This window comes from Bombus terrestris, chromosome 3 (assembly GCF_910591885.1).
Source record: "Bombus terrestris chromosome 3, iyBomTerr1.2, whole genome shotgun sequence".
Lineage (NCBI taxonomy): Eukaryota > Metazoa > Arthropoda > Insecta > Hymenoptera > Apidae > Bombus > Bombus terrestris.
In genome coordinates, this window is record NC_063271.1 from 11,391,943 (window position 1) to 11,406,678 (window position 14,736).

General features: G+C 34.8%; 1 protein-coding gene across 3 annotated transcripts in view; it reads left to right on the forward strand.

The window, feature by feature from the left end:
- LOC100649131 (ras-related protein Rab-37) overlaps positions 1 to 14,736 on the forward strand; it is a 172,705-nt gene that overhangs the window by 97,700 nt on the left and 60,269 nt on the right. Inside the window, exon 1 of one of the 3 annotated variants that reach the window (XM_048404607.1) lies at positions 10,167 to 10,274. The exons of the other annotated variants lie outside the window; for them this stretch is intronic. The gene's annotated coding sequence lies outside the window, so the exon portion shown is untranslated. Of the gene's footprint in view, positions 1 to 10,166; positions 10,275 to 14,736 lie in introns of those variants that run through there. 3 annotated transcript variants of the gene reach the window in all.

A 14,736-nucleotide genomic window follows, 5' to 3' on the forward strand; every position in this document is an offset into this window, starting at 1 on the left:
CGTTGCTTTAAAGGAAAACCGGAATGTAAATTTTCGATTCCATTTTCATTTTCTATTATCTATACATAGATACATTGACTCGCGGAAGTGTTTATAAACTTGTTTATATATTTTACGAACGCATTAGTGTATTCTGTAATATCGTTATCACTGTAATTACATCCAACTATCGCGATTATATTAAATTTTAAATAGCTTCTGAAATGTATACAGGAGAAGTTTAGATTTCGTCCAAAGCTTGCCGGTTTACATAATCACAGACGGTCTCATTACGGTACTAAGAAAATTTCAAAATGTTTTATATAACACGCACAATGCACGCATAAAACTTTTCCATGGTAGGTGTAAGAACAGTTTTGCGAGTCACTGTAATCCCATCGTTTATATGGTCGTGCAGAAAGTAACACCTGTTTTGAAATAACAACGATAGAAATGCATTTAAGAAAGATTTCTTGATTTGTAATTTTGTTATATATACCGAGTTATTTTTCAATACAACCACCAGCCCTATTTGAACGTTTATCGTAACGTTATACGAGTTTTTGTATATCTACGTCATACGGTTCCGCCGACACTTCACATAATCATCGTCTTACGCAGTCCTTTAAATCATCGTTTTTACGAAGCGTTATCGACCAGGCGTCTCTTTAAGTTCTGCAAAAAGTTGCAATGAATATCATTTGCAATGAAATTGCAGCCACGTTGCTGAGCTTCTCTGTAATGAGAGACGGCCAGCCTCAATGCTCACGATCACGTACAGTTTCTTCGAACCTATTGAATTCTATTACCGTTAACTGCTGCAATTCAGTGGCGAATTCTTTTGGAAGAATTTTTCAGCGTTTGAAAAACGTAAAAGCTTCGCATCGCCATTTCGAATGTGCGATACAACGACGATATTAAATATCGAAACACAAAATTTTGTATGACTTATGTCGATGCACGAATGAAACTAGGTAACCTTCTACAAGTACATTGCATCGTTTTATGTGTCTTTTATATGTAAACGAGTAGTACTTTGTACACGATTCTTAGTTTGCATGGGTTATCAGCAATGCAAAAGTATGAAAAGTATAGCAATTATAGATAATAATTCGAAATTTGTATTTTGTTAACACCTTACTTTCTTCGTACTTACACACTCGCTATTTTGCATTGTGCGATTATATTTTATTATCGTAAGCACCTCATTATGATTATCAAACCAGTAACTTTTGCCCTTATTTTCTCGCCATCTACGATTCTACGAGTGTAGAAACAGAACTGTCAACGTATTTGCAATTTAATTAAAAAAATGCACGCGTTCCAACTTAAAAATTCACTTGCTCGAAATTTCCGACTTGCCGACTAAAACGACGTGATTGTAAATTTATACGCGACGTATTAATTGCAAATGACATATTAAACGCAATTTAAAGTCGCGTGCGCGCGTCGTATGCATGAAACGGCTCGACTCGAGGTATGCAAAACGCGCCGTGAATTATTTCGCGGAAATTTTGGAAAATCCGCGAGCCTCGAGAATTCCTAGAATCTTCCCTACGGCATGGTGATTTTTATTGTAAAGCTGAAATGGCGCGAGAATGGATTTCATAAAGAAATTACAAAAATGTTCAAGTATTTAATAACTCAATCATTATTACAGTAAAAATAAATTCCTATATGTTTTCCAAACGCTATAACAAGTTCTTAAGATTCTCCAACATTTTTATTCGAAATACTTTCTCATATCATTAATCATCCTAACGCGTCATCAAATTAATTGAAAGCAACACTATCTTTCTAATCTATCACATTCGTTTATTTAATGTCGAATATAATAAATCGTAAAAGTACATTTATTTATCCAACGAATCTCACAATCAAAATTCTTGGATTTTTCTTAAAAAAAAAAACAACAATGTAACATACAACGTTTATCGAAACGTAGTATTGATACAATGGAATTTTCGCATACAAGTCACAGATAAGAAGTAAGAGGAAAAAATGAGCTATATAGCCACATTAGAATTAAACTGTAGAAGCTTTTGCAAATGTCTTCATACATGTCGCGTGTCTTATGATCGTTTACCTGGTCTATTGGCTCTGCTAAAGCTCTGCTCGGACTGATTTTTCGGGTCTTGGCAAAAACCTCCAGGTCAAAGGTCCAATACCTCCCTCGCTATCTGTACGTAACTGCATGTAACTGTATGTATGTATCTATATGATGGTCGTTGTATTCGAATAAAAATTACTACACGCAAGCTTTATCGAAAACATTGACGCAGCTTCCATGTCGATTTCGTTCATTTAAAATTTGTGACGTGTGCCGTTTCCAGGCATCTGTTTTCCGCTTGTTGCATAAGTATCCGCGACAGTTTGTCTCTTCTGAGAAATGTAACTTGCTCTGATCACCGGTAAACTTGGACAGGTTCAAATAGCTCGTCATTTTTCATCGACTTTCGTTGCTCCGACACGAGGAACAATTTCTCGTGCTGTAGTCGCGATATCAAAATGACCGCGATCGTTCGTCCGGAAATATCGAAACGCAAATTCTCTCGAGAGAAAAAGCGACCGTTTGCCTGGAAATTCATGACCTTTTTTCCCTCCAGCTCCAGATAAGCTGCAACTTCGACGATCGTATAAATCGTAGCCGTGTCGCGGCGAAAAAGTGGTCGGTTTCTTCATTCTTGAGCAGGCTAGCACGATTGCACAATTTCCACCAAGGGTTCTAGGCAATTCGTCAATTTGCTTGTCGCGTGAAAGTACCGGATTTTCCTTCCTCTCGTTTCTTCTGGCTTTATCGATTTTCTTGTTTGTCTCTCGACTTCCAGCCCCTCATAACGCATAATCCCATTTCTTTGGCTATTAAAATCGCGCGAACCAATCAGTGGCTGGAAAACGAGGTAATGGAGTGACGGGTTTTATATTTTATGTTAATTATTCTTTGCTTTGTGGTGTACTCTTTTGACTTTTATATAACGTTAAGTATATATATATATATATAAAGTATATGTGTACAAGGTGACTTAATCTTCTTTAATAAAACTCTTCAATGTGTTTTGTCAGTATGAATGAGAAAAAGGTTTAAAACGTTGTTAAAGAGTTATTGTAGAAATTGGAAATATTAAAAGAGAACAGTACCTTGACCATCGACATTGTTAGATTTGTATTTAAGGTAATGGAGCGACGGGTTTTATACTTTGTGTTAATTATTCTTTGCTTTATGGTGTACCCTTTTGACTTTTATATAACGTTAAGTATATATATACAATATGTGTGTACAAGGTGTCTTAATCTTCTTTAATAAAACTCTTCAATGTGTTTTGTCAGTATGAATGAGAAAAAGGTTTAAAACGTTGTTAAAGAGTTATTGTAGAAATTGGAAATATTAAAAGAGAGCAGTAGCTTGATCATCGACATTGTTAGATTTCTATCTAATTTGTTGTAACATTAAATTATATACGTACAGGGTGACATTACTTTGAAATATACACACAGCAGCTCACGAAAATATTCTAAAGTGCTATCCTAGAATTTTTTTACGAATATATCGTGTGAATTATATGAAACCTTTTGGAACCTCGTTAGTACTGTAACGAAATGCGACTACCGTAATTATAACAGTAAAATTTGAAAGCAATCCAAAAGTGGAAGTAAAAGTTACAAAAGGTTGCTTCGTAAAATATTAATATACAGTAATAATATTTTAATAACAATAATCTTGAACGTGCAATTAGTGCTAAGAATAGTCTTATTATTATATTGTACTTTACTTTTACCGATATAACGAATAACTGACTGTTTAAATACTTTGTTGATCTTTACAAAGTGTATGCTTAATTAATTCATAATAATAATAAACAATATTTAAAAATAAAAAAATAATATTTTCAGTCATTTCAAATTTTACCAATATAATCTCGATAACTGTATCTCATTACAATACTAATATAACAAAATGTTTTGTGCAGTATGTACATAAAAAGTTTCTCAGATTGTTCGAATATGTAGTGGCACAGGAGTCAAAGGACATCGCGAATCGAGAGAGACACATGTTGTTTTACTGCGGGACATTGACACAGCCTTGACGTATGAAACGTAATGATAAATAAACTCCGGCCAAAACAATGTCACCGCTTTATGCAACCATCGAATAAAGACGAATTTGAATTTTCCGACTCTCCCCCGACCAGTATAAATAAACGGACGCGACCGCAAGCGAGTCAGATTATCCGAGTTATTATTCGAATTAGTATCCGAGTTGTCATACGAGTTATTATACGAGCTATCATACGTGATTAATGGAGTGTACTAGTTATCCGCGAGCGATCATACACTATCGTTGCGAATACAATCAAAGAGCGTCTTTCGACAGTATTTATACTTATATTTATTTAATTTATTCCAAATATATTTGACGGGTTGCAACAGCGATCTCTCGCTCTTGTTATTCTATATTATTGATCTTCATACAATTCACCACAAATTGGTGATCCCGACAGCAGTTGAACACGACTAAACAATCTCTACAAATATTTTCGCCAGCCACTTCCTGTACATTTCCAGATTGATTTTGAGCTTTAATAACCTAATCATAACAACCTAGTTTTATAGTAGCGTTAATTTCAAAATGTTTCGCATGTTATAAAATGCACGCATGTTATAAAATGTGTCTACATAAATTCAGTTCATAAAATGTGTCTACAGGTGTTCGATTACCTGCATGAACATATGTGCAACGAAGTTACTCAAGTTGAAGTGTGAAAGCTAAAAATGGGTCTTAATCACGCATAGAACTTCCGCTCGTCACAATTGCGCGTTGCAGTTCGTGCCGCGAGCGTTGCTCGTTATTTTACGCGGCGATGGGTGAAAAGTGCGAATGCCGGGTATATTTCATTTTTATGGAAATTCGAGGCTGGCGTATCGCGCGCTGTCTTACTCGAAAGTTCGCGGCCAGATTTCTTTCTTCCGGTTCCACGTGCGGAATGCTTCGCGAATAATAATTGCCAAGCAAATTGCGATGGCCGCCGCATGTTCGAGCAGTGCCTTTGTGAAATTGCTGCCGGGCGTATTCGATGGAAATTCAATTTTGTATTTCCGCCCTCTTTTCGAAACTTTGTTACCGCTGTGCGAGTTGGTCGGAGTCGATATCACGTGATTCTCAGTGAAGAAATTCTCATTAAAGGAACAAAGAAGTAGTACTAACAGCTGGTTCTTCTCGATGACATAACGTCTAATTTATGAGTAAGTAATTATCCAGTAGAAATTTAAATATTACATATATAGATATATTAGAGAGAGAATAGTATATTACTACTCCGTTTAGTTCTTTGAAATTTCTTGTACAACACTTTTCAATTTTCATCATTTCCATAATTTCATTTGTCCTTTGTCAAAAATTTGTTCGCCATTTTCGTAATATGTTTCTCGCATCTTTTACGAACTTGTAAAGTATTTTATTTCTTGCCTATATTCCTCGAATGAATTTTGTAAAGGTTATAATAAACAATGAAATTGTATTATATTTGCTGAGTGAAGCGAGCAGAGTTAAAAATTCAACTTAAAATACTTTTCAATACTATCTCTCTCTAAAAAAAAGAAAGAAATCTATTTTATTATCAAATTTTGGTTGATTCTCTTTGATTCTTTATGGAAATAAATAATAAAAAAAAAAAAATGAATAATAAATTCCATAAAAAAACAACAATATGTATTTATAAGAAGATATTACGCAATGTTGAATTTACATACACTTTAATAACTAACCAACTATTTTAGTATCAGAACAATAGTGTATTCTTTGTTTGTTTCGAACATATGTAGTTGAGGAAAAGTGAGTTCCATTCGATTCACGTTCTCAAAGCGTACCGTTCTGTAAAACACACTTCAAGCTATAACTCAACACGTTGCAATAAAAACCGTTTTATTTTTACGACACCTGTAAACAGCTAACCTTATACCGTCCAAAGTTGACGAATACTCGAACGTTTCATGCCCTATTTCGTGCACATCCGCAAGATAAAGTGATTGCAGGTTTACAGTGGACCTGAAACTTTATCCACGGATCTGGTTAATCCGCTTCTAATCAAAAGCTGGGTGCATCATTTCCCTTATTCCCCTATATATATAATTATATAATGAGTTATTCCACTAAAATGATATAATAGCGTACGAACATAATAATCTATTGCTATATTGTACATAAGTTGTATCATTAAACAACGAATTTATCCATTTCTTTCTCAAATCACAAAAATTCAGTCATACAGCATAAATTTCATGAAATTCAAATAAACGACAGTTTAATCAATAGCGTGTCATGTATAAGTTAGTCCATTAAATAATAAATTGTCCGATGTTCTCTTCGAATTACAAAATTCAGTCGAATAACACAAATACAATCAGTGGCGCATTTTTCAAACATTCAATTTCTTATCTCCATCGGTCAAAAATCCTTTCTCCCTTTCTCAAATCTTTTCGCTCTCAATACCCTCTTACAGTGAAAACCAGAAAATATTGCCGTGCTGTTAAATGCTCGCCCCCACCCCCTCCCTCCTCCCTGTTCCCCGCCAGAACAGTATCTACGCACAAGCAAAACATTCTTCTATCGTACTTTAGTGAATCTATTCAGAAATAGACACGGCTGTTGTATGCAGACAAAGGCAAGAACGATTCACAGCTTATCGACAAAGGTTCTTCCACCGCTTGGTTCTTACGTAACGCGGCTATTCTTCGCGATCAATGGGGCGACGCGCGTGCACGAAGATGAACTCGTGAAACGGCTTGATAACGAGGTCGAAGTCTCGATCGAGACTGGCGATAAGTGACAAGGCTAGCCAGGAATCGGCACCTCCGTGTCGAGTGTTTGGCTATAAAAGAAGGCGAACGCGACCTCTCATGGCGCGAAGGTCGATCTCGTCGAGTCTCTCGACCTCGTTTATTGTACGCGGACACGGTCACGAAGACGGTCTCGTCGTTTGTACGGCGACGGTGAAAGGGAACGCCTGTTGTTCCGCGTTGCATACGCTACCGTGCATTATGAAGCATCTTACGACGTTTCACATATTTGAATCGATGTTATTAGTGAAATTTTATGAGTCAGAAGTTACGAGTTACTAGACATCTTTCGGACAATTGAACTAATACCGTTAGCGAAATTTCATAAGCTACATGTTATTCGGCGATTCTTGCATGTTACAGTTAATATCGTTGATGAAAGTTTGTGAGTCGTGAATTAGGATTTATAGGCACTAGAGATCTCTTGCACAATTAAATTAACCGTTTGAGTCGCAGAGGTGTTTGAAAAAACAGGGTGGAAAAATCCTGAACAGCGCGATAGCGCTTGTCTTAACACTTTGACTGCCACGCCAAAATCAGATGCAAACACAGTGCATCGTTAGATGCAAGATTTGTTCCCATTTTTTTCTTATTGGTATTGTAATAAAAATGTTTAATTGTTCAATGGGACACTTTTTATTTCAAAGTATCTTCCGTTTATTGGTTATATTCAAAATGTCTTAACTGTCAATTTTCATTCAATTTTTACAATTGTAAGAAGTTCAAACGCTCGGGTCACCAATGACCACCGTGGCGTCACAGAAGAAATCGTGGTATATGACCAACGTGGCAGTCAAAGTGTTGATTGCGAAGAGAAACAAGCGTCTTATTTATACATCTATAGTATTATATATGCTATTATATATAATAATTGTATATTACTGTATATGATAATAATTATATATAATTTAATTATATACAATTATTTTATAATTATTATATATAATTATATATATACATTTATAATCATATATAAATTATATATAATAATTATATATTATTATATATACTATTAGTTTATAAATATTTCAAGTTTTGTTCAATAAACATTATTGAGAAGATAAGAATGAAATGCAAAATACGAAAAATCGGTCGTCCGTAGCGTTCAAATATACTGGATCTTTACAACAGAAAATCTATACAGCGCGCTGTTTGGGACTTAAACGGTTCATATTGCTAAAGATAAGCCGCAGGATATAAGGCGCCTTTTGGATAATTATCCAAGTCATAACACGATATTTTCGAACTTTACAATGCAATAAAATTTTTTCACGAGTACAATAACTACGTTGGCAAATATTCCTCAAGCTGCGTTAACTCGTTCAGCGCACGCGACTCGAGTTTAAGTCGGTATACGTCTGCTTTACGATATCTATGCGATGTGATGTGAGACGCGAATTAAAAATAACGGAATTCTGAGAAGACTTTTGATATGAAATATGTAAATCATAGGAAATAAGAAATAGGAAATAGGAAATAGGAAATAGAAAATAGGAAATCATATGAAATAGGATAAATCATAGCATTAATTGTAATCGATGAAATCGTAAAACTTCTTATTGGAAAAAAATTCGTACAATAGAAAATCTGACAGCTTTCGCGAAAATTGTAAAAAGACAGTCAACTGTGAAAAATTCACCTAAATCTATTTGGACTTATCCCAAAACGATAAAAGAGCTACAATAATTATTTCTAGCATTTTTAAACAGGTGAACGAGTTTCATTAAAGTGAATATATGAAAAAATGTTGCTTTTTCTTTTGCATTATTTATACTTTTCACTTTGATTTCGTTGAACTTCATTCATATAAATTTGACATTTCAACCATTGCTAGTTCCACCGTTGAGTTATACATATCACGTCACAAAAGTAAACTTCACAAAACTTTCCAGATCCATCACTCTTAAACCAGAATCATCTGAACCAAAAACCATCATAATCCATGAAACAACAAACAAACAAATCTAACAACGGAAACTGAAACTATCCACTCTTCTCTGTCGTTTCGTCAAGTAGACAGGCCATCATCCTTCAGCAACTCCAACAAAGTAACGCGAGACCTCGAATCGAAAGTCGAGGGATAGTATCTAGTAGCGCACGATGTTTGCTATCATATATAACTTTATTCAGGTATAATTCTCTGGATTGGTACGAATTGGTCAAAATTTCATTTCTATCTTGTAATTCGGAATTAATTCGCTTGCCTAAAAATCAAGCGATATATTCTGTAACCTTTTTGCAATTCAATTTTGAAGTTAGTGGATTCTCCGCGAACACCCTGTGCACTAACATCCCCTGTCATTCAACTATTTATTGAATTATTCATTTAACTATTCCAGTTACCATGCAATATTATATTCTCGAACAATCTGTATGTTATATAACGATAATTCTATATTAGAAAATAAATAATACAATATGCAAGGTTATCTGAGTCAGACTAAGTAGCTTGCTTTGTAATTCGTGAAATTCGGCTATGAACAATTTTTAAGCGGTCCAGGGTTAAAGAGTTAATGACTAAGCGAACTTCAAGATTGCGTTTTAAGATGTTACAGCTTGAATGATTTAAATAACATTATATTACTCCATCTAATGCAGATACTACACGAGAAACACAAATAAAATGACTCAAGTGGTAGACTCCTTCTGTAGTTATTCGGTTTTGGAATATTGCGAATTATATAAAGACGAGTCCATGTAGAAAAATTAATAGCGTTTAGCGGTTGTTTATAACGTTGCTGTTGCTATTGTAATGGTTGAGCCAGGCAAGCCAGGCTTGTCTCGCAATTCAACAACTTGTGAACGATACTTAAGCGATCTAGAATCAAAGGGTTAAACACTGTACAAACTTGGAGATTGAACTGTAAGATGTTGAAGCTTACGTGATTCCAATAATTTCACCTCACTGTTCTATACAATGGAAATTCTACACGAAAGAAACAAATATATTAGCTGAAATAGTAGACTGTTTCGTTGTTAAACAAGTCGCTTTGGGACATTGTGCGCGCCCACGAGCCAGCAGGAGTACGTTGCTGGTAGCAAGGATCGATCTCGATCGTCCTTATCCGGGAATGCCCGGAGCAGCTATCTGCGTTTGTTGGTTCCGGGGTTGGCGAGGGCCAAAACCTGTTGCCAGCGGTTCGCTGGAGGGCACGCGCATGCACCGGCGCGCGGACGAGCAACACGCGCGCGCCGATCGCCATGGAAACGGCGAAGGCTCCTGACAGCCTCTTGCGAGCGTATGAGTCGGTCTCGTGCACACTCGATACTTGCGCACACACACATAGAACTACCCGCGCCCCGAAGGACCCCCTGCGGCTTCAGGTGGCGGCACTAGGGGGTAGAAAACCCCTCGACAAGCGTCACAGTGCCGACAGTTTCCCCGAACTGTCCGAGTCGGCTGCGATCCTCGCGCTCGCGGTCCAATCCCGCGCGGATTTCTATTTTTCCTTTCACTGACTGTGAGTTTTAGAGATGGTTCTATCAAGGTGTAATTATTAGTGTGGAAATATTACATTTATCGTTACAAATATCACGTTTTTTCCTTGGTGCTTTTGTGTATTCACGGGTCTTGAGATTAATTTACTTGGGATTTTTTTATGAAATATAAGTTCTATGGCAAGAAAGTTGGGGTAGAAGTGTCTGTATGGTAGTCATTTTTTATCGTTTCATCGATGTTTTAACCTCTTTATGCACGAGTTTTTTTTTTAAGCTTTGTCAATGAAGATGAATGAATTCTGTTATTAAGAAAGATATTGGAGTCTGATGATGAAAAAGTAATAGATGCAAAGTAAGAGAAGAAAATGAATAGTGCAAATAGTCGTAAGATATATTTTTCATCGTAAGACAGTGTGCCCTTGATGTTTCCCTTTTTAATGTGTATTTGTGAACTCAATTAGAGTTATCTTTCGTTACATTACGATTTTCACGCACATAAGTTTGCTCGTATTTAGTACGATAATTTACTATATTATAAAATGAAACATTGGTATAGAAATGAAATTTTTATACATAAAATATCTTAACTTAATTAATGAAAATCAATTCTCTATAAATTGTATACGTCACGAGCATGTGCCTTAACTGATCGAAAGAGACGTAGTGTCTTTATCGTTGGAAATATTATTATTTGCCAGGGCTGTTTTATTCATTTTAAATGAATTACAAAGCATAGACTGAAGAGCTAACGCGATTTTCTTCGACATTTTCGAGGGACGATTCTTGGGAAGATTTCGTTTTTAGATTGTGATTGATTGGTAGTTCGAAATTTATGGTTTTATACTTTGATAGGATATTTGTGTTTTTCGTTAAATTGCAGGAGAAGTAAGTAAAATACTCCTCAAGCCACGGGGTTTTGAATTTTCGCCGTGCAGCTCGATCTCGTGTTCCACTACAATGGTTCTGCAAATCACGAAGAACGCGTTTCTAGAACATTAAGCGCATGTAAAAAATTTTGGTAACCGTGTCGAAAGATTGAAAGAAAGAATTACTTTAATTAGTAACATACTCTTTCGATAAAAGAATTTCGAAAATTTCTTACGAAATTTATTTAGAACAATTTCACTGTCATTAACTGATAATCGTCACATAGAAATTTGTATGTCTCCTCCTTTTAATACAGTAACATTTTTCTACGCGAAGTTACGGAAAACTTTTATCTTCAACTAAAATAATTAAAAAATCTTAACGAATTATAATAATTATAGTTAATAAATAATTACCTAGAGAAATTTACGTAATTATTTCTATTCTGTATGAAATATTTATAGCTTCCTAATTTAATAATCTTTCAATATGAGGATATCGTATGTGAAAGCTTTCTTTCTTTTTAAATAAAATAGCTCGATGTTCCCGTAAATATTTTTAGATTCATCAACTTAAAATTTCGCCGCTAACGATGCTTTTAAAAGCAATTACTTCAATGCTTCCCGCCGTGTTTTCAGATTAAATTCTGAAAAAGAGAAAAAATGAATCGTTTCCCTTGTAATTTTATCGATTGAACTCTACGAAGAAATGAATCTCTGTTACGATGACGTTTTGTGAATTTCTTTTGCGTATTTACGCTCAACTACCTGCGAGTCCGATTTAGGTGCCCATGATTTTCGCGAATATTTTGATAATTTTCAGTTCGTGTATTGTACGTTTGCTTTTGACGTTGCTTCGCTTTGACGTAACTCGTCATTTGACTGAAAAAGTAACTGCATGAGGGTGGCCTTTGGACGTATATGTCACAAATTCTTAATCGTTAGTATACGTTCATGTTGCGAGCTTGTGTAATTACGAGACGCTTGTGATTGGTGTTTGTTGTTTACTTCACGAAAATTCTTGAAGAATTTTTCAAGCATGAAATACTATTTAATAAATTTTCCACGATGAACATTCGAAGTTATCGTCATAGAAAAGTATTCGTTACAGCGTTCTTCCAATTTTTATTCATACAGGGTATCACAAACACAAAGTACCTTTTAGTCACACTTAGTGCTACACTTTTATTTCATTTGCCAGAGTTTTTCAATTGTAGTCGAGTGTTTGGTATTTTTTATAACAATTAAATGAACGAAGAACAAACAGAATTCGATTGATTGACTTTTACTGTTTCTGAATTTACATTACATCATTTTTCCATTATATTTAAAATACTTGGAATAAATTTAATACCAATTTTTCAGACTTTTTCAAAACAATATAGAAAAGCTGAGAACCTTTCCACGAAGCTTCGCATACGAGTAAATTACAACTTTTATTTCAACAAAAGGAATTGTATTTCTTTCTGCCTATTTTAAAAGCATTCTTTACTTTTTTATTATTATTTATTTATTTATTTATTTATCAGTAGAATTAGTTAGAATCGAGCTAATTATAATTACAAAAAAATTGCCTCTGTCAATTTTTAATTCCACGCTTATACAATAGAAGTTTCGTAAGTTAATATCAATAAAACCTTCTAAAATGAATTTATAATAGAATCTCCTAAAAAATTACAGATGTCATATATCGTTTCCTATAATTATTTCGTTTTTAGCGCTGTTTATTATTATTTTCCGTCGAAAGCCTTAACAAGGGTTTTATTTCTCATCATTTTTCCTATGAAAAAGTGAACATGTTTCGGAGAAGAGAATTTTTCCGGAAATCACGAGAACTTTTTCGCTTGTCTAAAGGAATGATGATGTGGAATCGCGAAAATTTAGACCCTATCCTGCACCGGTAACGAGTTCGGTTTTTCATAAAACGCTTATCCGCAGTCCTTTCGAACGTTTTTCCCCACTTTATCGGATCGAGGAGGAAAACAGCCCTGTTTTCATCGCGGTAACGATCGAAGATATTTTCCTGGGAAACTTGCTCACCGTGATAGATTAGTGCGAAGGTATGCTCGCAAATAATTCTTCTCGTGAATGTAAATCAACCAACAATTCGTTCGTTTCCGTCGATTAAGGTCACGTTGACGACTCCAAGACGGCGCCACAGATGAATTAGGTGAAAATGAACTAACTTATACGCCGGATAAACTGTCGACGAGTGAGTTTTTTCACTGTCAGATGGGAAAATGGTGAGAAGTGAAAGCGAGAAGATAAGATGAATCTTCATAGGAGACGGCACATTCTTCGGTTTAATAATTCGCGAACGTAGCTGGCTCGTTTAAGCCGATTGTCAGTTGATTTTTATTATTTATGAAGGAAACCACTTCGGGGTCTTTTGTATTCTATGGGAAAGTGGAAATTTAGAGTAAGAAAGAAGGAGAAAAGAATAGTTAAATCAAGAGGTAGCAGAATGAGAAAATAAATGTGGAAGGATCTTCGACTTCAGAATGAGAATATTTGGGAATTAAAAGATTTTCAAGTAGGGAGTTTCAAGTTGGTGTTAAGAAAAAAAAAACATTTAGGGTCATTTTAGTTAATTATGGCATTTTATTGCCGGATGGCAGGATTTGGAGATTGGGATTTTTATTTAATAAAAAGTTCCTAATTGACATGTTTCAAATTCTTTTTCGTCAAAAATCGACATATTTCTGTTTGGAATTACTTTTATGAGAAATCATCTTACTATGAGATAACTTTTAATACGAGAAAACGATAAAAAATGTAAGAGATCTACGTACTCAAAGAAACAGAAGAAGTGCTGAAAAAGAGCTACTTTAACAACTTCAATTTAGCTTCAAGCACTCTTTGATGAGAAAGCTTCTGAAAAGAAGTATCTATTGTACATATAGCGCGTACAATATGTACAGATATTTCAAATCGATAAGAAAATTAACAGAAGATTTCACAATGGCGTAATCAGAATTAAACAAATGATTTCAAACTCTTGTCCAATAATGCATACCTGTTTTTAACTCATTTCTGTGAAATTAATTATCTGATTAAATAAAATATATGTAAGAATACTTCGAAATATTTCACGTCATATTTAACAATCGAGCTGTTTGAACGAATCGTTTGTAAAATGAAACAATCGCGATAATGAGACGGAATTACGCTTCTGTCGCACGAGCTGCATTCGTGTTTTAATCATTTTGCTATTATAGCCCTTGGCAAGGGAACGTTCTTGTTCGGACGTTTATTTTCCAGGGCGGGTCTTCTCGTTGTAAAAAGTGACGCGTTGAAAAGAATGAAAAATATTCCAGCTTTGTAAGCGGCTATTTTATAAAAAAAAGTCACTTCCTAAGAAAAGAGAGTCGTTGTACCGAACGTAATACACGTGGGAAGCAACTTTTTACCATATGAATTTTTATTTCAAATATTTTCTATGTCGCCGATTTAAAAAAGAATTTTTTTCTGGTTTTTTTATCAAAACAACATTTAACACGGTGAGCAAGAATTTGGTGTAGATAAGTCTGGAAATAATTCCTTTTACATTTACCTTTGGAGATTATTATACCGTGCAAAACTATTATTAATCTTAAATTATTAATTAGTACTTTAGAGA